At 37.7% G+C, this 21991-nt stretch overlaps 1 protein-coding gene, 1 non-coding gene and 1 pseudogene across 2 annotated transcripts in view; 2 read left to right on the forward strand and 1 right to left on the reverse strand.

Moving 5' to 3' along the window:
* Positions 1–21991, reverse strand: part of SLC2A13 (solute carrier family 2 member 13) — a 332739-nt gene that overhangs the window by 208205 nt on the left and 102543 nt on the right. The window lies entirely within an intron of this gene.
* On the forward strand, positions 15250–15388 carry LOC111774078 (small nucleolar RNA SNORA67). The gene has a single exon (XR_002808921.1). It is a non-coding gene; the product is annotated as a small nucleolar RNA SNORA67 (small nucleolar RNA).
* LOC138924677 (small ribosomal subunit protein eS1-like) lies at positions 21602–21783 on the forward strand (annotated as a pseudogene).

A 21991-nucleotide genomic window follows, 5' to 3' on the forward strand; every position in this document is an offset into this window, starting at 1 on the left:
TTCTTATTAAGTGTGCAGTGTAATCGGTGTCCTCTTCTATAAAGCACGGTGATGATGACACAAACCAAGATGATGTGAGCACAATGCCTGAACAAGACACGCACTCAACAGCTGCTTGAACTCCCTGTCCTGAGTTCTGACAGCTATGTGCACTTAAGAATGCATATACATTTTTAAAAGCTTCACATTGTTGTCAAAAGTTTTCTTTAGTCCTTGTATTATCTTCCAGTATTTTTCAAGTACTTCTTCATTGAGAATCTAAATGTAAATCTATAAAATTATTTTAAAAGACATGTGCAAACTTACTAAATATCATATTATACACCAATTTGTACAGTTCTAGAAAAACGGCATGAAACAATGAATATCAGTGAATACCATTACCCATAAACTATCTGACAACTTTTAAATTATGAATTTTGGTAAATAATTCCTACTCTCCTTATAATCTATAACACTACAAATTTTCTTTGTAAACTTTTACATTATTTTGCACAGAAAACTTGGAGGTAAAATTCATTTCTATTGTCAACATTTCCTAAATATTGAATTGATCAAATATTTGGTGTTCAGGTACTTTTTGTGCTATCACGGAATTATAGCTCAATTTTACTTTGCCATTCAGAAATCTTAAAGCCCATACTAGAATCAAAAGCCATGTTTTCTTTCTCTCCAAGATTTTTCTTTAGAGTCACATGACCAAATGCATTTGCTATGCCTGGAAAGGGCTGAACTGCTCCTCATTATGATGGTCCTTTTCACAAATGCCTCCCGTTTAGATAGACAGACATTTAACAGGCAGATTTGGAGAGCAAATTCCACTTAGGCAAACTGTATACTTTCTGTTAAATACTAATTTTAAAAAATTGAGGGAGAGAAAAAAACCCACCCCTCTCCACCTAGCTTACACTTTATTTTGTTACTTTGCTACGGAATAGGAAGAAAATAACGTGCAAGGAAGGGACTGAGAAAATTTTATATTCTCTAATATTAAACCAACATAGTAATTTTAACTACATACACTCTTTTAAAGACAACCTATTTGCATTTTGAATTCCCATGTAAAAATAAATCTATGTAAGAAGTATTCAAGTGACTATTTGGACCAAGCCTACAATTTTACTATATTTGTGCCACTGAAAGGTAGTGGAAATTTTCTAATTTCTCCATGACAAATCCCATTAATTTTAACTGAAGCTTCCCATTCTTAGCTTATCCTTGGCAGATAAAACAGTTTAGAGATTGCAGCCAAATGTAAGATTTCCCAGGGGGAATCTGAAAATAAGTTATATGTATTCAAGTAAGCCACCTGCCTGGATGAAGATTTATTTATTTGATCAGAATAGCTTTTTAAACTTCAAACAACCCATGCACAGAACAGATGCAGCTCTTTAAATGCAACTGTTTTCATTTCACTTTCTATTAACACACATCACAAATGGATAGAGCACCTCTAAAGATTCAAAGTATATAAATGTTCACTAACGCATATTTGCTTATAAATCTTGAGTTGTAAATAAATGTCAAACCATATTCTTAAATTTGAACACTCTAAATAGTTATGTATACTAACAGCAAAGTAGGAGCACTCCCTTCTAAGCTAAGTGTCCAAATATAACAACTCATACATCGAAACAATGACAATACTGTTGAGAAATATGAGTCACAGAGAAGGCACTACTGTCATGGGGTGTCAGTCTTGCTCAGGAGTTCATCTTCTTGTCTTCTAATAAGGCTGAAAACACATCTTAAAATAGCTGTTCCTTAAATAATTGTCTCAGGTACCTACTATGACAGCATTAAAGCAAGTTCTTTCTGGTTACCACTAAATGCAATTTATTGTCATACCAGGACTCTGTACTAACTGGTAGGCTCAAAGATAAAGTAGACATGGTCCTTACCGTCAAGAAACTTACACCGTAGATGGCACTTACTATGGTAAACAATGATAAGAGCCATAAAGGGTGAATTAACGACCTAAGAGTTAAGAACAGGAGATATTCTAGCTGAAGTAGACTATATATGAACACATTTATTAGTTCCATGATTCATTTCAAGTTACAATGATTAATTTTCACAAATGTTACTTCCAGTGTTTTATACTTATAATAATGTTTTAATTTTTTTTTTTTTTTTTTTGGTGAGGAAGATTGGCCCTCAACTAACATCTGTGTCAATCTTCCTCTATTTCGTATATGGGACACCACCACCACAGTATGGCTTGATGAGCAACGTGTAGGTCTGCACAGGGGATCTGAGCCATGAACCCTGAGGCCACGAAAGTGGAACCTGCAAACTTAACCACTACACCACTGGGCTGGCTCCAACAATGTTTTAACTTTTAATGATAAACATGTCATTTGGGTGTGGGAGACCAAAATGACTCACTTTATCTAATATTTTATATAACACTTTTCCATCGTATATTTTCTACTTATCAAAGCCAAAACTCCCACCTTCCTAGACACTTACATCTCTTGAAGCTTTCTGGCCTTATTGTTAGATACAGAATGAAATCTACTTCTAGAAAAACTCAAGTACATTATCTTTCTCTACCCCTAACCCTACCACTGCTATCTCACATAATACACTAAAGTAATTTCCTAAAAACTGAAGAAATCAGAAAGGAAAGCATGAAAAGTATACGTCTTTTAGGCTAAGTGACTAGATTTACTAGGTTTGACATCTCTGGTCAAAGCAGGGGATGAAGGGATTGGAGGGAGCAAGGTTGGCATGAACTAATATTTATTCAATTCCCACTAGATTTAAGCTCTACGTAAATTAATCTGCACTGCTACCTAAGAGATTTGTAGTATTAATCCTATTTGGCAGATTTGAAAACAAAGGCTCAAAGAGGCTAAGTAACTTTTCAAAGATCAAAGAGTTAGTAAGTGGTAAGGTCAATGCTTATCTGACTTCAAAATCTAAAAAGTCCCTAATCTTTCCAGCTGTCTGTTTCTCTGATTTTTTCAGATATTGAACACGCAACTGAGCCACACAGAACTTCACTCATGATGACAGAGACTATTTTGTTTCAGTCTTCACTTTCTCAAGAAGAAAAAGCAGTGGACTGGGTCTCTCTAAAAAGAGGAAGAGCCTTTTTCTATTCTCATTACGTCAAGAATGGTTACTAAGTAATGTGGCTGATTTTTGAAGAAAGACATCAGAATTTACAAACTCGTTTCCTTCAAAATCACCTTGGGAAGGAGGTCACAAAATTACGTCAGTGATGCTGTCACAGTTCAAAACATTTCTGAAAAATCTTTTAGAACCATCTTCAGAACCAGTGGCACACTCTGAATGTCGCCAGTGTCACAAATCTTCATCCTTTGCAGAAGAATTTGGCTTTGGGAAGTGAAGTCATCCCGAGGCAAGCCTTACTGATGAGATGGCTTATTTAGCTGAGTAAAAGCATTTGAGAAGAAAGAGGAGAGATGCCTATAAATTAATGAGCTATGGATGCCAAGCTACTGCTAATCCTTTGCCTTCCTTAAACACCCACCCTCCTCCTATCCAAATTATTACCTTTCATAAACACGTTTCTTTCCTTTAGAGGTCTTATCACTACTATGAAGCATAAGTATTTAAAGAGTGTGTTTTCATTAATGTTGTCTCATACAACACTGTAAGCTCTATGAGCTCAGTAACCATGGGGTTTTATCACTACAGTATATCTGGCATCTCGAGAGAACTGTGACAAGTAAGCATTCAGCCAATTTTTGTTGAGTGACTGAATGGAACATATTGTTTTCTGACTCAAGAACTAGTTCTCAAGGCAATTCTAATAAATAAAAGTCTTCTGAGCAATGAATGGCTGCATCACTAAAACACAGTCCATCTCCCCCAAATGAGAGAGCAGGTAAATTATTGGCTGGTTAAGAAACTTTTAGAGTTACATCCTCTCTTGAACTGTTTACAAAATAGGGTAATAAAGCAATAATAACTTTTATAAACAAGGAGTTTAATGAAGTAGAAGGATATAGAAATATTTTATTTTAACTTTTGTTTCTATCCAATTTAAATGTAAATTTCTGGTACTGAAACTAGGACACAATATGCTATACTATATAGAGAGGGGAAGTAAATTATTAGAAAATAATTACTACCACTAATTATGAAGGTTAAATGCAGAGTTTCTGGATTATTAACATCCAATGAATATAACCTATTCATTTTTTTAAAGTTATCATTTTTTAATCAAAACCATTTACTTCTTTAATAACATTTTATAAAAGGTAGCCAATAGTTCTTTCAGTTAATTTTCTAAGTGGCTAATGTCCTCATTGACTAAAAGTTGAGAGTATTCTACAGAGATTGAGAGATGTTTGCCAAGATCTTTATGGCTTTGTAAGTTTTGTAAGCAAAACAAACAGCCCTTAGACAAATAGCTTTTTACATGCTCATTAACTGGCAGAGATTTTCTGTCATATATTTTTACAAAGACGGAAGAAGCAATCTAAAGGAGTTCTTTGGGGAAACCACGAAGAAGGCAGAGTCTGACTATTTTCAAGCTTCTCAAAACCAAGAACATTAAACTAGAAGTTCAAATTCACCAACTTGCTTCTCTGACCTACAGTTAGGTTACATATATGTTTGGGAAAGGGCTATATGTAAACAATTTTTATAAAAATGATATATGGTTAATGTTGATAATATGGAAAGTTCCAAAAAATGAAAAACAAAGAGGGGACCATCTCAAAACTCACAGTCTAGAGGACCCACTGTTATCGTGGTCTTGTTTCTCTTCCCACTGCTTGATTGTTTATTGCTCATCCTGCTGTTTGTTTCCTAGTGTCAGATGGTTTGACAGAATTCCCAGAGCTTCCCTTTACTTCTTTTCCTCACATCTGCTCACTTACTTTTCCTGACATTACCAGGTTAGCCACTAATTTCATTCTGTGAGGCATATTACCATTGTTTATTTAATTAAGATGAAATAAAATTATTCATGGGAGGTAACAATGGTTAAGTATTAAAGAATTGAATAAAATGACTGTTAATTCACAATGTATCTCCTGATAATTTCCTTTTGAAGTGTCAAAAAGATAAATGAAATGTGTAAAAATGTTCCAGAAGCTGAGAAACAAGGTTAAGTATTTGGTGCATAGATGGGTTGTAGACCAGAAGATTGCTTTTAGGAAACCATAAAACAATGTACTGACATGTGAAGACAGACACAAAGTTTGGATGCTGAAAGGAAATATTCACAAAACCCAGCAGAAGTCATATACCTTATAATCTACTAGCCAAAATGTCAGGCCTGAAACCCTAGGGAGCTTGACCAGCAAGAAAATTAAACAGATTCCTAAATCTTTTATGTTCCTTGCAGTAGGGTGGATCATCACCTCTTTTCATGCCACCATATTATACTGCCATCAATAAATCATGACATGAAAAATAAAGAATTTTTTCAAAGTACCTACATTTTCTGGAGATGCTGACCATACCTTTTGGCTACATTTTTATCCACCCCATCTCCAGTGAGAATTATCAATTTCGCTGAGTCCTCCATTAGCGGGGTGCCCTTGGACATAATGAACCAGTACATTACTTCTCAAACTATCTGTGATGGACCAATTTTTTAAAAATTTCCAATTTGTTGCAGACTGATATTTTGTTAAATACATTAAAATAAACTACTAGAAAAATGAAATAAGACAGAAAATACAAGTGATTTTTATTAGAATCAATAGACATAAAATTACTCTATCTGTTGCTGTAATAGTTTCTAAATGGTTACTGTCAATTTCTGTATTTAACCTATAGCACAAGAAAAAACAAGAGAGAGAGAGAAGGGGATTTACAGACAGGCGCCCGTCTGTTGGCCAAACTGTCAGTCCCACTGATCAAGCCGACCCATTTCAAAGAGCATAAACCTCACGTGCATCTATGGTGCTCACCAACAGACTATAGGTCTGAGTGTGCATGAGGTTTGTTTTCCTCAGGGCAGTTAGCTTGGTCTTGGTTAAAGCTGCCACTTACGCCTGGATTATGACTGTACTGAGCTGGGCTACCCAAAGGCATGTATTTCTTAGAGATGCCAGGATACCAGCAATTCAGAGCAAGATTTAAATAACTAGAGATGAAAAAATCTTAAGCTTTGACCATAAACTGTAAATTCAACCACTTGATTTACCCCCCTTTGGTAGCTTTTAAACTAGAATCTTTAGTTTTAAGATAAATGGCTTTCTCTGGACAAAGCAGTAAGTAAAACCTAGTTGCTCACACCCACAAAGAAAACAAACCTACAGCTTCACAGCCTGGCCAGGCTGCCAGGAATGAAATATTAAAATGTCAAGTAAGATGCAGCCTCTGCCCTCAAGGATCTTAAACCAGACAAAGAGATATGTCAACAATGACAAAATCATGAATTAAGCGCTATAACTGAGACATGCATAACTCTACCGCTCCTCACGCCCCCACGGCAATCACCTAGACCTAGGCTTCTCTTTCCAGGATTACTCCAACGGCCTGCAATTTAAGGGATCTGATTCCACCACTGTCTCACTCCAGTCTCTTCAGAAGACAGGAGCCACACGAGCCTTTCTAAACCCAAGTCTGCTGTGTCAATCCTCTGCTCATAACTCTCCAGGGGCTTCCCTTCTCATTCAGAATAAAAGCCTAAATCCTCAGAGTCCTACATAATCTGCTCTTCTGACCTTACCTCCTAAAACTCTCCAGGTCATTCTGCTTTAGCCACACTGCCCCAGATATCTGCATGGCTCACTCTCCTCACTTGTTTTAGCCTCTTGAACACATGCCACCTTTCTGACCTTCCTGGACCAACTTATAAAAAAGTGCAATCCCCTTGCCCATCGTCATCTACCATCCTTTATCTGTTCATTAACTTTTATCATCATTACTCATTAACCTTTATCATCACCTGTCACTCATGTCTATGTGTTCATTGGTCACCTCTCCCCACCAGAAAGAAAACTTTACGAGGGCTTCCTTTCCTTCACTGCTTAATCTTTGGTGCCCAGAACTGTGCCTGGTATGTCATAGGCATTCAATACACATTCTGAATGATTATGAGTAATCAAAGACGGACGCCTTGCTCTGGCTGGTTACGGGAGTGTCAGGGATGGATTTACACAAAACAGATGACAATGAAACTAAGTCTTGAAAGAAGATTCAAGCTTGTCTGACATGGAAAGGGCTAAAAATACCACTGCCATATGCACAACACTTCCCACAAAATCTTGAAGCATGAGAATCCATCGTAGGCAAGCCTATTAACTTTCCAGCTGAGAGAATCCCCAGGAAAGAAATTAATCCCCATGATCCAGAAAAAGATCAGGGTATGGATTAACAAGAAGAAAATTGCCACAGCCCTCATGAAGTTTTACAGATGAGAAATTGTTATAAAATACATTAAGGTCCTGAATAATGTAAACATGCTCCCAGTAATCTTTTTATTGTTGCCTCAACCTTTTTTTTTGCCACAGATTTCAATAGCATTCTCTTAGAGTTTTCCCTGTATGATGGGACTACAGCTCTATTTTAAAAAGGAAACAGAGGAGAAGAAAATAGTATTCAATGCTTACGACTTCAGAGTTGTATTGTGGTACATCTACTCCACTGACACCTATGGTCATGCATTCTGGAATCATATTTTGCAAATATTACCTCCTTTTACTATCTGAAATTGTCTTACACATATTTATTTATTTTCTTGCTTATTTCCCATTTTTTCCCATTAGAAAGTGGATTCCTTCTAAGAAAGCAGGGACTTATCTATCTTCCCCACAGTATCCCCAGGGTCTGATAAGTGCCAAGCACACAGAGCACCCAACAAACACTCAACGAACGAATAAATAAAATTCAAATAATAAATAAATGACTATTTCACATAGGGAGTTAAGACTAACTTCCAGCACCTGTGTCAGCAGTGCATTTTCCCCTGAGCAAGAGTTCTTCTCCTAAATGACATTACCAAAAGTACAAGGAGGACTGTGTCTACACTTGCATTTCCATCTTTACCATGCTCTGGAAATACTATCTCAGCACACAGCAAGAAGCATAAAGCCTGGGAAATGGCTGTTCTGATGACAGAGTGCTAGGAGAAACAGGGCAAGGAAGGCAAAGGGAATCCTGCAACCCTGGTTCCGGGGTTACAACTAGGTGTCCCTGCCTCACAGAAGTGACACTGCAGAGCTTTCTGTTACCTCCTAGTGGCAGCTGTGCTTTGGACACCAATATATTACTACTCATACTTAATTTATGCAGTATACGATCACAATTTAGAAACTTTAAGCAACGCCAACTGCCTCTATTATAAACGCTTTAGTAAATGCCAAAATATCAGTGCCTCTCAAGTCTCCAAACTCTCCCTCTCACACACACTCAAATTCGTCTCAATTTTACAAACCTAAGCATCAAGGCCCAAGTTTTCTCTATTTTATCATCACTGCAGCATCCTCTCTCCCTCCCCGCACCTCACCTTCTGCTACCCACCCGCAAAATTCACTCATTCATTCATTTATGCATTTATTTATACACTTCATAAGCAGCTATTAGCATCATTTTCTGTGTCTAACCATTGTGAAATAATGTTTCATTGGCAAATAAAAGAACTCCAACTCCTGCTAATTCTCTGCCAATCACTGCAGATAGTTATCAAAAGTGCCTGCTGGTCCAGTCCACTGCCAGGTGGAACCCTCTTTCTCTTCTCTGGTTCAGGTCCCTTCAGGCAATGGCAGCTCCTTTACAGGCTTTGTGCACAAAAGGCACGTCACTACTGCCTTCCCCACTCACATGAAGGCCTCTCTCCCTCCCTCTTCTCTACCCCGGACACCGGCCAGCCCTGAACAAGTTCCCAGATACTGCCAGGGTTGAGGCTGGAGGCCAGACAAGCCAGATACCCGGGAAGCTCAGTGATGGTCAGTGTGTTGGAAAAAGCTGTAATTCCACCTACAACTGTTGCTTTTCTCTCCTTTTGAAGTCAGCTTCAGAATAATAGTGGATGCACCTTACTTAGATCTTAAGAGGAAAAAGAAGAGGAAAAAGGATGTCGAGAAAACATTTGGGCTTACCAAATCAGGGTGTGTGAGCTATAAGGCGCAGTCTTTAATTCTTTTAATTTCAATTCTTTAAATCTTTAATTCTAAATTCTTTTATTTTTTAACCAACTACCATCTACCAGCACCATCTCATAAAGAAAACAATAAAACAGTAGCAAGAATATGATCTTAGTGTAAGAAGCAGTACTTCCAAAGAAAAAACATTAGATAACCTTATACCAACACATCTGAAAAAAATAATAGCATGGTAAGTGGGACATTTCTTTTTTTATTGTCCTGAATATCTGCCATGAATAAGGTCCAACGTTGTAGTGGACCAAGGGTAATTAAGTAGACTATTCTAAAGGGAGCATCCACGTGAAAAGAGAATGGTGCTCCTCACAGCCCAAGCCAACCAATCAGGGATCAAGAAGATCATCCATAAAGAAAGGAGGTGCCTGCATGAATGAGAGAGAACAACTCATTGCCTAGCTGGACATGTGTTTATGAGGTATCCTTGCTGATCTGCCTCTCATGTCTATTTGAGTAGGAAGGAAAGAGAATTAGAGAGGAATGGCAGGATGAGCGGTAGATGAGAAAAGGGAGAGGGTGGGTGTAGGGTAAAGCCTGGACAATGGAGTAGTGGTATGAACAACTATCGTTTGGCAGGGCAACAATGCCACTTTGAGCTCAGCTGAGATGAAGGACAAAGCTTTCACTCAGATATGAAACGGAAGTTTTAAATCAAATGGACTCATAGAAAAATGGGAAACAGAATTTGAGAACTCTGCGTACCCTGAGAAAGAGCTGTTCTACAAAGCACAGTTGGGCTCAGTGAGGAGAGAAAAATAAAACATTTTTATGTTTGAGTCCCATGAAGTTAAGACTATATAATGAACCAAATATAAAATAGTTTTCTAAGTTGGCTGCAAATCAAGGAAAACTTCCCTATGGATCAGCACAGGCCCAAAGAGCAGCTTTCAGGAAAGACTTGATCTAGTCCAAGACTTCATTTGACAGATGAGGAAAATGGTGCTCAGCTTGCACTTCAGGACCCACATGACCATACTGTTTTCTATCCTTATGCTTTTTGCACTCTGGATATTCCATATTTCAGCCAGTTCCACCTGATAGATGCTAGCCTGGTTAGCAAACTCAATACTGGGCAGTAAAATAATAGAATATTACTTTCACAGAGGTGGTAGGAAGAAAAGTGTAGTAGCTCCACTAAATTCCATGGCCCCACCTTTCACTGGTCATAGTCATTTTTTTAATTCATGCTTCATCTGTCCTTCCATTTTCCTCTTGCTTTTGCTGCCACCTTCCTCCATCACTCTTTTCTTTTCATCCCCTTTCCTGGGGTCAATTACAGCAAATGGCAGAGTGATAGTTAAGAAAGGAAGAGACATCACTTCAGATTCTTGCCAACCAAAAGCCAACATATTCTAATAGATACACCTTAGTATTATTATTAACAGGCAAATGTCATTATATTTTACATTTTGGACCACCAAAATTAAGTGATAAGATTAAATGATAATCAAAATATTAATATATAAAAGTACAAAATCATAGTTTCTATTTTAAATGTGCTAAAACTGACAACATCAAATTACTATCAATTTCTCACAAAGAGAAACTGGGGCTGGGTTATTGCTATTTTCCTTTGCTTAAACATAATGAAATTGATCATTTAGCTTACAAAGCATTTTTCAATTTGCCAATCTAAAGGTTCAAAATTCACAGATATGCATACAACAGGTTATGTATGTACAACATATGTACGGTACATTGCCCTCCTTTCCTTTAAGGAAAAAAACTGAAGATGCATCTTATTTCACAACTATGAACAAGTACTTAGGCATTTAAGATGGATAATCTTATAATAATAAAGATCTTAATTCTCAAACATAAAACAAGTGATTTCATCTCCTTATCCCAGTAACCATCATTTCAAGATATACATAAATAGCAATGACTATTAAAAACATATTACTACTGATGAAAATTTCCAATGGTTTGACTTTGAATCATCACTACTCAATTCTTCACACTCATCTTCTATGACTATGCTCTTAGAAGCTAATAAATGTAAAAGGCAAGCTTTTAGTAGAAACCGAGCAGAGAAACAATTGTAGTCTGGGTACCATTTCTCAGATGCTGTTTGAGAAATGCAGAGCAAGTCCCTGATGGTTTCCCTTCTGCATCTTTCACGTGTGAGTCAGTTGCTAGGAAACGTGAAAGAAAGGGATTCCGTATTAGGTCCGGGGAACAATGAGCAAGCTTAATAGTTATCTGAACACTAACACATAACCTTCATAACCTGCTGTCTAGCTGAGGAAGCTGAAGATTACTGGCGATGTTTTTCCAGAGAAACAGATTTTGAGCTCCATCCTTTAACTATTACAAACAGATTCTGATATCCACTGCAATAAGAAGTCACAGCTGTAGACATCTTAAAATCTTTTTTTCAGCCAGAAGTTGCACCCATCCTGCTATCCAAACTTACAGATGATAAGAACTCATCTTTTCACTGCTTCAAGCTGTATTTTGCTATTGCTGCACATATATACGCATGTGCACATATGCACCTGCACACACACACACACAATAGAAAAGAAAAAGAAAGGAAACACACATCACCACTACTATAAGAAGATACTTGCCACAAAATAACCAAAAGAGAAAAGGGAGGGACTGGAGCAACTTAAGGGAAAATACACACACGCGCCCACAGGTGCACATGCACACACACTCACACACATGTCAAATGCATTTCTCAGTCCTTCAGCTCTTGGTCTACCCGGACCTAAGAAACAGAAAAAGAGCTCCTGATGGTGAGTCGGGAAACGTGAGATCCAGGGCTTCACTTGTGTGACTTTGAAAAAGTACCTTAACTCCTCTAGAAGTTTTTTTCCCAGAAAATTAACAGAGTAATGCTAACCTCAACAAGTTTTTGAGAGGATGGGATGAGATAATGCACGCGTAAGCATTTTAAAATTGTATAGCATCATACATGAAAAGACAGTATCATTATCTTCTTCATAAAATGGTCATTCCAGTGAAAAGGAATATGAACGGGACTCAATATTGGAAAATCAAAATTAAGCCAACTAAAAAACATTGATGGATGAGATGGGGTTTTCTTTCCCAAAAATGTCATACATAAATTAGACTGTTTCATTAATATTAACATACACAAATTACACTGTTTCATTCATATTAACTTGGTGTGAGTTACTGACATGAGAAAGCAATGATTTAAAGTGAACAAACAGGGGCTGGCCCAGTGGCACAGTGGTTAAGTTCGCACGTTCCGCTTCGGTGGCCAGGGGTTTGCTGGTTCGGATCCTGGGTGCGGACATGGCACCGCTTGGCAAGCCATGCTGTGGTAGGCGTCCCACATATAAAGTAGAGGAAGATGGGCATGGATGTTAGCCCAGGGCCAGTCTTCCTCACTAAAAAGAGGAAGATTGGCAGTGTATGTTAGCTCAGAGCTAATCTTCCTCAAAAAAAAAAGAAAAGAAAAAAAGAAATCATACAAAGCCAGAAATAGACAATAAACTATATTATAAGCTGACACTGTTGAAAAAATAATAAATTGATATGGTTATAACCTGAAAAAAAAAACAGTTCCTGAATATTTCTGAGATTGATCTGGAATAAAAAGTCAGGTAAATAGACACATTTTCACTGTCTTAACCTAAGTTATCTCGTCTAAAAAATTAACAGCACATAACACCGCCTTACAGAAAAAAACAATATCCTCGATTTCTACAGTTTTTACCATTCCCAAATATTTTTTCAACTCACCCTCAAAATGACTCTGTGAGGTAGAAAAGACATGAAAAGAAGAGTAAAATGAAATGAGTGAAGTTAAATGACTTGCCCAAGGTCACAAACTAATAACCGAGGCAATCAGAATGAGAACACAGCTCTTCTGTCTTCTAAGTCAGCACTCTTTATTCTTGGGACTTAAGGACTCTTGGGGTATTGAAACTAGATTTTGCAAAATTCACTTTATTTAGCATCATTGGGACGTAAAAGTCTATAAATAAAATTAGATTTGCTGAAATTCTGCACATAATGACAAAAATGAATTTAGGTCAGAGAGAAAAATAATTCTGACCACTTATTCAGCAAATGTAACACTTTTAAGATATCTACCACCTTAAATTTTGGAAGTAGCATTTTTGTTGAGAATTTATTTCACTAGGTCAAATAGCTGGGAAAACACAATAAAAGATCAAAGAAAGGAAAGGAATTCCTATAATTAATAACACAAGGCAAAACTTAACCTAGTAACTAGATTACTTTATTAACTAGATGATCTTATTAATCTACCACGCCTATTTTCACTAGGCAAAAACATTTCTTTAGCTAAGTGAAATTAAGGAGAATAACCGAACCATTGGACAACGAAACTTGGATCGGATTAAAGAAACTAGGCTTACTTAGCAGGAAGGGAAAACCAACTATCTGAAGATCAACTACAGTAAAACTTGTTTTATTGAGCACTTATTATGTGCCAGGCTAAGTGCTTTATGTGCATTGTCTCACTCAGTACTCACAACCACTCCATGAAGTGGATACCACTTCATAGCCATTTCACAAAGGAAGAGATGACAGTGAGGTGAAGTAATGTATCCAATAACTCACAGTTAAAACGCAGCAGAGCCACAGTTCACATCCCTTTGTTTGACTCCAAAGCCTGCATTGTTCATCACTACTTGACGGCCTTGATCCCTAACACAAGGAATAATGAGACATTGCCTATCACAACTGACATGTGAAGCAATGGGCCACCAGCGAAGCAAAAATTTCTAAATTGTGTTCACTATTAAACATAAAATGGATGAATGAGATTATGGAGTTTCCTCTAAAAGTCTTTTAAAAAAAGAACAAATTATCTTCATTCATTCACTCTTTCATGCAACAAAACTGTTGAGCACATGCCACAAACCAGGCACTCTCCTAGGTCCCTAAGACTCATTGAATAACATGACACAAAAATCGCTTCCCTTGAAGGATTCAAAGAATACTGAGGAAGGTAAAAGTATAGAAGAGATTTAAAAAGGCATTAATATGGGTAATGGCATAGGCTAAGGTTACAAACATGCCTCATGGAGAGGTTTCAAGAAGCTATTTTTCACTTTCTTGGCAACATAATAATATTCTGTTAGTTGAGAAAAGGCAAATCTCTGATGAGGCAAAATCGTGTGGACCAAATAAACAACTTTTTGATAGTCAGGCTTGATCCAAGGAGAAAATTTATACCACCTAAATAATAAATCAAGGTTAATTTTATGGCATGTGAATTATATCTTGATTAAAAAAGTTTTTTAAAGAATTAGTGAAATATATATCCTTCAGAAGAATTTTACTCAAAATATTATTTTATTATGTTTATTTTTATTATTTTTTTGCTAAGGAAGATTCACCCTGAGCTAATGTCTGTGCCAATTTTCCTCTATTTTTTAGTACGTGGGCCACCACAGCAAGGCTATTAACAGAGTGGTGCAGGTCCGTGCCCAGGAACTGAACCCGGCACTTGAAGCAGAGCATTCTGAACTTAACCACTAACCCACCGGGGCTGAACCCAAATACTATTAATATTATTATTATTTTTGAAACTGACATTAAACATAATAAGAAAGAGAGAATTCAAGTTATATTATTTTAAAGAATCTGTTGACAAGTCGACCTACTACACCACAATGTCTCCTCCATAAGGACTAATGGTGCAAATCGGATCTCATGTCTTAAGAATCAGGAAAAGCTGCACCTCTCCTAAATAAGTAGTAAATTTTCATCAAGTGAACATATAGATGTAATAAGTGATTGTGTTGCTCTCTTTCCCCCTGCTGTTAGTATTTTTTATACAGTGACATTTTAATTTATTTATATCTACCTTATTACACACATACACGCAAGAATTTACAGAGGCTTTTAGAAATACATAAAGTAAATGCAAGTAACATACAAAAATAAGTGATGAAACATCAGTTAGAGACCCTGATTCTTGGTTAAGTCTTGTGGCTAAGTGACTCAGTAGGTGAGCAATACATATAATAGGAGAAACACAAAACTGCTAAGAGCTTATAGAAGAAGTGCATAGGTTGTGGATAAGAAGATCCTAATAGAATATTATGTTAGTGACCTTCCAATCATGTCCATGCAAGGACATGACTGTCTTTTTTACACAAAATACCCATTTGGTCACTCACAGACATTAAAAAGCAAGCTCTTTCAAGGTGATCCCCTCTCCAAGGGGCCAACTAGTGACCCCCAACCCCCGGAAACATAGCAACTTGGAGTAAATCTGGCATGCCCAAGGTCTGTGGGGGTAAGGGGATGTTTCCTTTGACCTTTGACCTCTCCTCTACTAGAGCTGTCATCTTTCTTGACATGGGCCAGAGGCACTGATGTGCAGCAATCTGCTCTAGTCATCAACCATGACTTTCCAACCAACAGGGAAAACTATATCCAAAGAATCCGTCATGGTGGACATTTTGGCTATACAGGTGTGCCAATCAACATAGTAACAGAGGACAAGAGGACCTCTGGGGACATGGAGACATTCTACAATACATCCACATGGCCCTCAATGTTGCTGACCTCATTTCAGAGGGCTGTTGGGCCCAGCCAGGGACCAATTCTGAGACTGAGGAGGAACTGGAGCAGGACAGGGAGGAAATCCAGGGATAGACACCTCTGTTATATTTTTCTTTTTTTCTAAAATGAATGAATGAGTCTTTTGGTCAGAACTGCCATCTTCCAGTAATTCACCAAAATGACCAACACAAAGGGAGAGCAGAGAGGCACCTGCTATACGTTCTCTAGGCCTTTTAGAAAATACGGAGTTGTTACTTTGCCACATACATGGGAATCTACAAGAAAGGTGATATTGTAGACATTAAGGGAATGGGCGCTGTTCAAAAAGGAATGCCCCACAAATGTTACCAGGGCAAAACTAGAAGAGTCTACAATGTTACCCAGCATGCTGGTGGTATTGTTGTAAACAAACAAGGGCAAGATTCTTGCCGAGAGAAGTAATGTACATATTGAACATATTAAGCACTCTAAGAACTGACATATTTTCCTGAAACGTGTGAAGGAAAATGATCAGAAAAAGAAGGAAGCCAAAGAGAAAGGTACTTGGGTTCAACTGAAGCGCCAGCCTGCTCCACCCAGAGAAGCACATTTGTGAGAACCAGCAGAAAGGAGCCTGAGTGGCTGGACCTCATTCCCTATGAATTCATGGCAGGATGGGTGAAAAAAAAGACCTCTGGACTGTAAAAACGTTTCTCTTAACTGAGTACAAGTGTGGTGTTCTTTCCCCCCAAGAAATACTTGAAGTAAACTTAATTGTGTCCTAAAAAAATGGAATGAATGAATGAATATAATTTCTTGAGGTCAAAATATCAAACAAAATTTTTAAATGTTACATAGAACATTGACCCGACCCAAAGGAATATTTCAATGTCCACAGTTCATTAAGATTTTATTAAGAATAAAATTCTGGTGGCTGGCCCAGTGGCGTAATGGTTAAGTTCTTGAGCTCTGCTTCAGTGGCCTGGAGTTTGTGGGTTCAGATCCTGGGCATGGACCTACACACCACTCATCAAGCCATGCTGTGGCAATGTCTCACATACAAAAGAGGAAGATGGGCACAGATGTCACCTCATGGACAATCTTCCTCATGCCAAAAGAGGAAGATCAGCAACAGACCTTAGCTCAGGGCCTATCTTCCTCACCAAAAAAAACAAACCAAAACAAAACAATAACATTCTGTCGGGGCCAGCCCCATGGTGTGGTGGTGAAGTTTGGTGCGCTCTGCTTCAGTGGCCCGGGTTTGCAGGTCTGGATCCCAGGCGTGGACCTACACCATGCTGTTGCAGCAACCCACATGTAAAATAGAGGGAGATTGGCACAGATGTTAGCTCAAGGCTAATCTTCCTCAGAGAAAAAAAAAAAAAAGGTAAAATTCTGTCATTACATTATGTTGAACAAGTACTGTTACTGAGAACAGAGACACAACATATATAATTGTTAATGATGCTCAATATTTTTGCATTTTTATATCTATGTTGAAGCTATTGCTATACATTCATATCTTTATACAGGGTTTAAATTCAGTAAATACTGCAATATATAGACATAAATAAGATACTTTCACAGCTTATTTATTGTACAACCTAAATGCTAAATTTTTCAATAAACTATACTTAAAAACAAAAAGCCAAGCAAAATAAACTATCAAAAACAGAGCTACACTGTTACTAGAAAATTCAAACTACTTAGTTTGAAATCATGTTGTTCACATCTATTCACTTATCCACCTTCAGTTCATGCTATTTCATCGAAATAAGATATTTTCAGGGAAAAAACAAAAATTATTTTGAACAATTTAAACCCTTTCAGCGTGAAACAACGGATGGGATAACAGCCATTTACTTGCCTTACTCCATTTCCCTATTCAACACTTACAAATATCCATTTCACACTAAACAAACTGCAAGTCTGTGGGATGAGCCTCTGCTATTAAATTTGTTTTCAGTTGGAATACTTGAAGTAGCTGTTGAGTATAAGTAAACAGTGGACATTTTTATGAGGAACCCAATCTTACAAATCATAATGGCTCTTAACATGGAGTGACATCACCAAAAGGTAAACATGTGTTAGCAACTTCAAGAATAAAATTGTTGGAGGCTTTTGGTAACTGACCGGGAAAGGCAGAAAGTTAAAACTTCTTTATTCCTTGTAGCAACAATTATTAGTTTCTTTTTGTTATTCATTTATTTATAATTTCCTCTACTCTAAAAAAACTGAAATGGATTTGAAGCATATGTTTATGATTTCCAAATCAAATTAAATATTTCCTTATTCTGCCACTTTATACATGAGAGGATTTTATCTGGCAATTGGGCCGAGAGGCACTACATTCTAAAAACAACTAATTCTGCTGCTTTTAAAATGAGTGAGTCTCTGATACTAGCTCAAAGAACTCAATTCTGACAACTATTAACACCTTTTATTATCAGTCTAAGCGGCAATTCTAACAAGGTTTTATTATAATGCAATCTAATTATTTACCAGCAGTAACTCATTAGCAACACAAAATGAGACATTACTAATAAATTACAATTGCCAGAGGATACTGTTTTAGATTTCTGATGGTAAAAACACAATTAACTATATCTAAAAATGCCTCAGCAGACTGCACTTTACAGTGAACACTTGAGGTTATCGTACTGCAGGTCACCAGTACGCAACAGATGAAAAGGCTCTCTGTACGGTGGATATTGGGGTTAGAGATATTTCTGTCGTGCATGGCTCATGTTATAGAGATTATGAAATTGTTCTTCAAAGATGGCCACCTGACTTAGAATTTATTCATTCATTCTGCAACTTCTCACATCAGTATTTGTCTAACTCCTTGTCTCTGAACGCTGCAGTCATCAAGGATAAAATAAAAACCACCTTGAAAAACATGACTGTCTTCCAAAAACTGCATGCCTCAACATAAATTGGACCAACTACAACTATGGTGATACTCTATGTTTGAACATTCATAAATCTACACAATGATTTCACAGAGAAAAAGTTATTCCTCTATACTAGAACAGAGCAGACCAAAACCATACCACACGAGATCCCAATATGCAGGGTAAAGTATGATTATTCATAACACAAACTACCGATCAATAATATAGACCTGTGATTCATAAGTGAGAAAAGGATACTCACTCAATGGGCATCACTCACAGGCTCCCTGCCCTGCTCTGTTTCCCACCTCCACCATCTCCCCATAGGAAGAATGATGGAGATCACAATGGGGGTGCGACAGAGAGAAATATTTGAAAACTGCTCACCTAGAAATGGAAACTTATATATAGTTCAGAAAATAAAATTTTGTAAATTAAATCTGCTATACAATCAGGATAAAACTGGGTTTTTCAAAAACACCTATTGAGGAGGAGTTATGAATTATGCTAGCCTCAACTTCTGCTTCAAGCAGAATAGTGTATGAATTACTCTATTTAACAACTAGAATCTTACATAAATTTCAATGCATATGATTTTTTTTAAATTTTCTTTTTGGTGAGGAAGATTGACCCTGAGCTAACATATTGCCAATATTCCTCTTTTTGCTTGAGGAAGATTATTGCTGAGCTAACATCTGTGCCAATCTTCATCTATTTTTTGTATGTGGGCCGCCACCACAGCGTGGCTTGATGAGCCACATGTAGGTCTGCGCTTGGGAGCCAAACCTGCAAACCCTGGGCTGCTGAAGCGGAGCATGCAAACTTAACCGCGATGCCACTGGGCCAGCCCTAAATTTCAATGCATATGATTTTTTAATGCAGTACTAGCTTCCTAAGAAAGTAATGGATATCTCCAAAGAATAAGGAACTGAAGAGAGAAAATCAATACTTAACCAAATAATTAATGGGAGCTGATATCAAGAACCAAACCTAAAATTTAGAGTTGCCCTGTAGGCAAACACCTGTAAGGGTTCCTGAGTCGTTAAGTCTAAGCCTTGGGCATGCTGCATAGCTGGGCAGCTAATTCTGAGACTCCTATTAAGGTGGATTACTGAAGGGACTAACAACATCCCAATTCCCTAATATGCCTTAACTCAATATAAAAAAGCAAATCCTTCCCAAAGAGAAGAAACCCTTGGCAAGTATTGTATTTTTACTTTAAGACACGCACTGAATCTATAATTTACTGAGTACTTACAAAGAAATTTTTCTCATTATTTCATATAATACCACAAACAAAAAATATTACCCCCATTTTATAGATGAGGAAACTGAGGTACAGAAAGCGTAAGTAATTTATCCAAAGACACAAAGCTAATAATTGGTGGTAGTGGGATTTAAGCCCAGGCAGTCTAATTTCAAAGCAATATCCTTAACTATCATGTTATTCTGTTCCTTGTATTCATAAAAATAATAATCATAAACATTTATTATGTGATAATTGTGTGCCTAGCACTGTTTTAAGCCATTTAGATGTACTAAGTAATTTAATTCTCACACACACCCAATGAAATTTACAGATGAGGAAACTGAGCCAGAGAGAAGTTAAGTGATGTGTAAAGGTCACCCAGCTCCTTAGCAGCAGAGATGGGCTTTGAACCCAGGCACTCTGACTTCTGAGTTTATGCTCATAACCACATCACCATTCTGCTTCCCAAATACTGGTTCATGTAATTTGTTTATCAACTCTCTAAGGGAATTTCCATTCCTGTCACACACAGCTGATTCTCAAGGAGAAAAGAAATAAATCTGCATAAAAAGGCAAAAGGCTTCTGGGAGGTGGAGAGACCAGGACCTCTTCTTTGGCTCCCTAAGTGCAGTTAGGGAAACATGTTCGGGGACATGTTTTCATAGCAGACCAGGAGGGCCCCTGACAAAAGCTTAGTGGCAGGGATATGAAACAAGATCTCTGAAATAAAAATTTGTACACGGAGGAAAGAAAGCACCTAAGCCCTGCCCACACCAGGATTTGAGAGCTTGTAGAAAAACAAGGCTCAATACAATAGAATGAATAGCTGCTCAAGGATGTGCCTCTGGACAACTGCCATAATTTATAGGAGCAACAGCGGAGTCTGGGCGTATGAACCAAAAAGAGCCATAATCTGTTGTGCTAGGCAGAGGCATGCGCCGCGTCCCGCCCCCCGCCCCTCCCAAAAAGAAAGAGACAATTTCCACACACTATTCCCTGGAACTTTCACATACATGGCCTTCTTTATCTTATTATTTATCATCTATTATCTTTCTGTTACATTATATGGCAAAAGAAACTTCCAGATGTGATTAAGGTTTTGTATCTTAAAATAGGGGTATTATTTTGGATTACCTGGGTGGGCTCAATCTAACCATCTGAGCCCTTAAAAGTAGAAGAGGAAGGCTGGAGAGTCAGAGAGGTGTGGTAGAAGACAAGCAAGAGAGACGGGGCAGAAGGCAAGGTCAGAGACACTTGAAGGGTGAGAAGGATTCAACCTGTTCTTGCTGCGTCTCAAGCAGGGAATCACGAACCAAGGAACGCAGGCAGCCTCTAGAAGCTGAGAATAACCACAGCAAGGAAATGGGGCCCTCAGTCCTAAAACCACATGGAAACGAATTCTGCCAACAACTTGAGTGAGCTGGAAACAAATTTCCCCCAGAGGCTGGCCAATACCTTGATTTTTGGTTTACTGGGATACAAGTTAAAAAAGCAGCTACGACAACCTGGACTTCTGAACTACAGAACTGAGACATCATAAATTTGTGGTAATTTGTTATGACAGTCATAGGAAACCAATATACCTTGATAGCCAGGTGGAACATCTTCACAACCTAGAAGGAACCAGAAAGCCCACCTCAGTGGCAGGGAATTCCATAATAGCCAGCAGGCCAAGGTGATTCCAGTTCCCACCTTATAGACTAAGCATAGCCCCAAATTTTCTGGAAAATTCAATTCAAGTGGTGGGCTGCAAGTTAGGGATGATTCTAAAAATGGTGATAAATAGACAAGTAAGGGTTTAAGAGACTCAATCCAAAGAATACATTTAAATGATGTGCCCTTTTGGCTCTCTGTGCAGCACCATGGCAGTTGGCAAAAACAACCACCTTATGAAAGGTGGCAAAAAAGGAGCCAAGAAGAAAGGTCAATCTATTTTCTAAGAAAGATTGGTATGATGTGAAAGCACCAGTTATGTTCAATATAAGAAATATCAGAAAATCACAAGAGTTTGTTCACAAGAACTCAAGGAACCAAAATTGACTGATGGCCTCAAGGGTTTCTGAAGTGAGCCTTGCTGATCTGCAGAATGACAAAGTTACCTTTAGGAAATTCAACCTATTTACTGAGGATGTTCAAGGCAAAAACTATCTAGCTTCCATGGCATGGATCTTACCCATGACAAAATGTGCTCCCATGGTGAAAAAATGGCAGATCATGACTGAAGCTCACGATGATGTCAAGACTACAGATGG

This window comes from Equus caballus, chromosome 6 (assembly GCF_041296265.1).
Source record: "Equus caballus isolate H_3958 breed thoroughbred chromosome 6, TB-T2T, whole genome shotgun sequence".
NCBI lineage: Eukaryota > Metazoa > Chordata > Mammalia > Perissodactyla > Equidae > Equus > Equus caballus.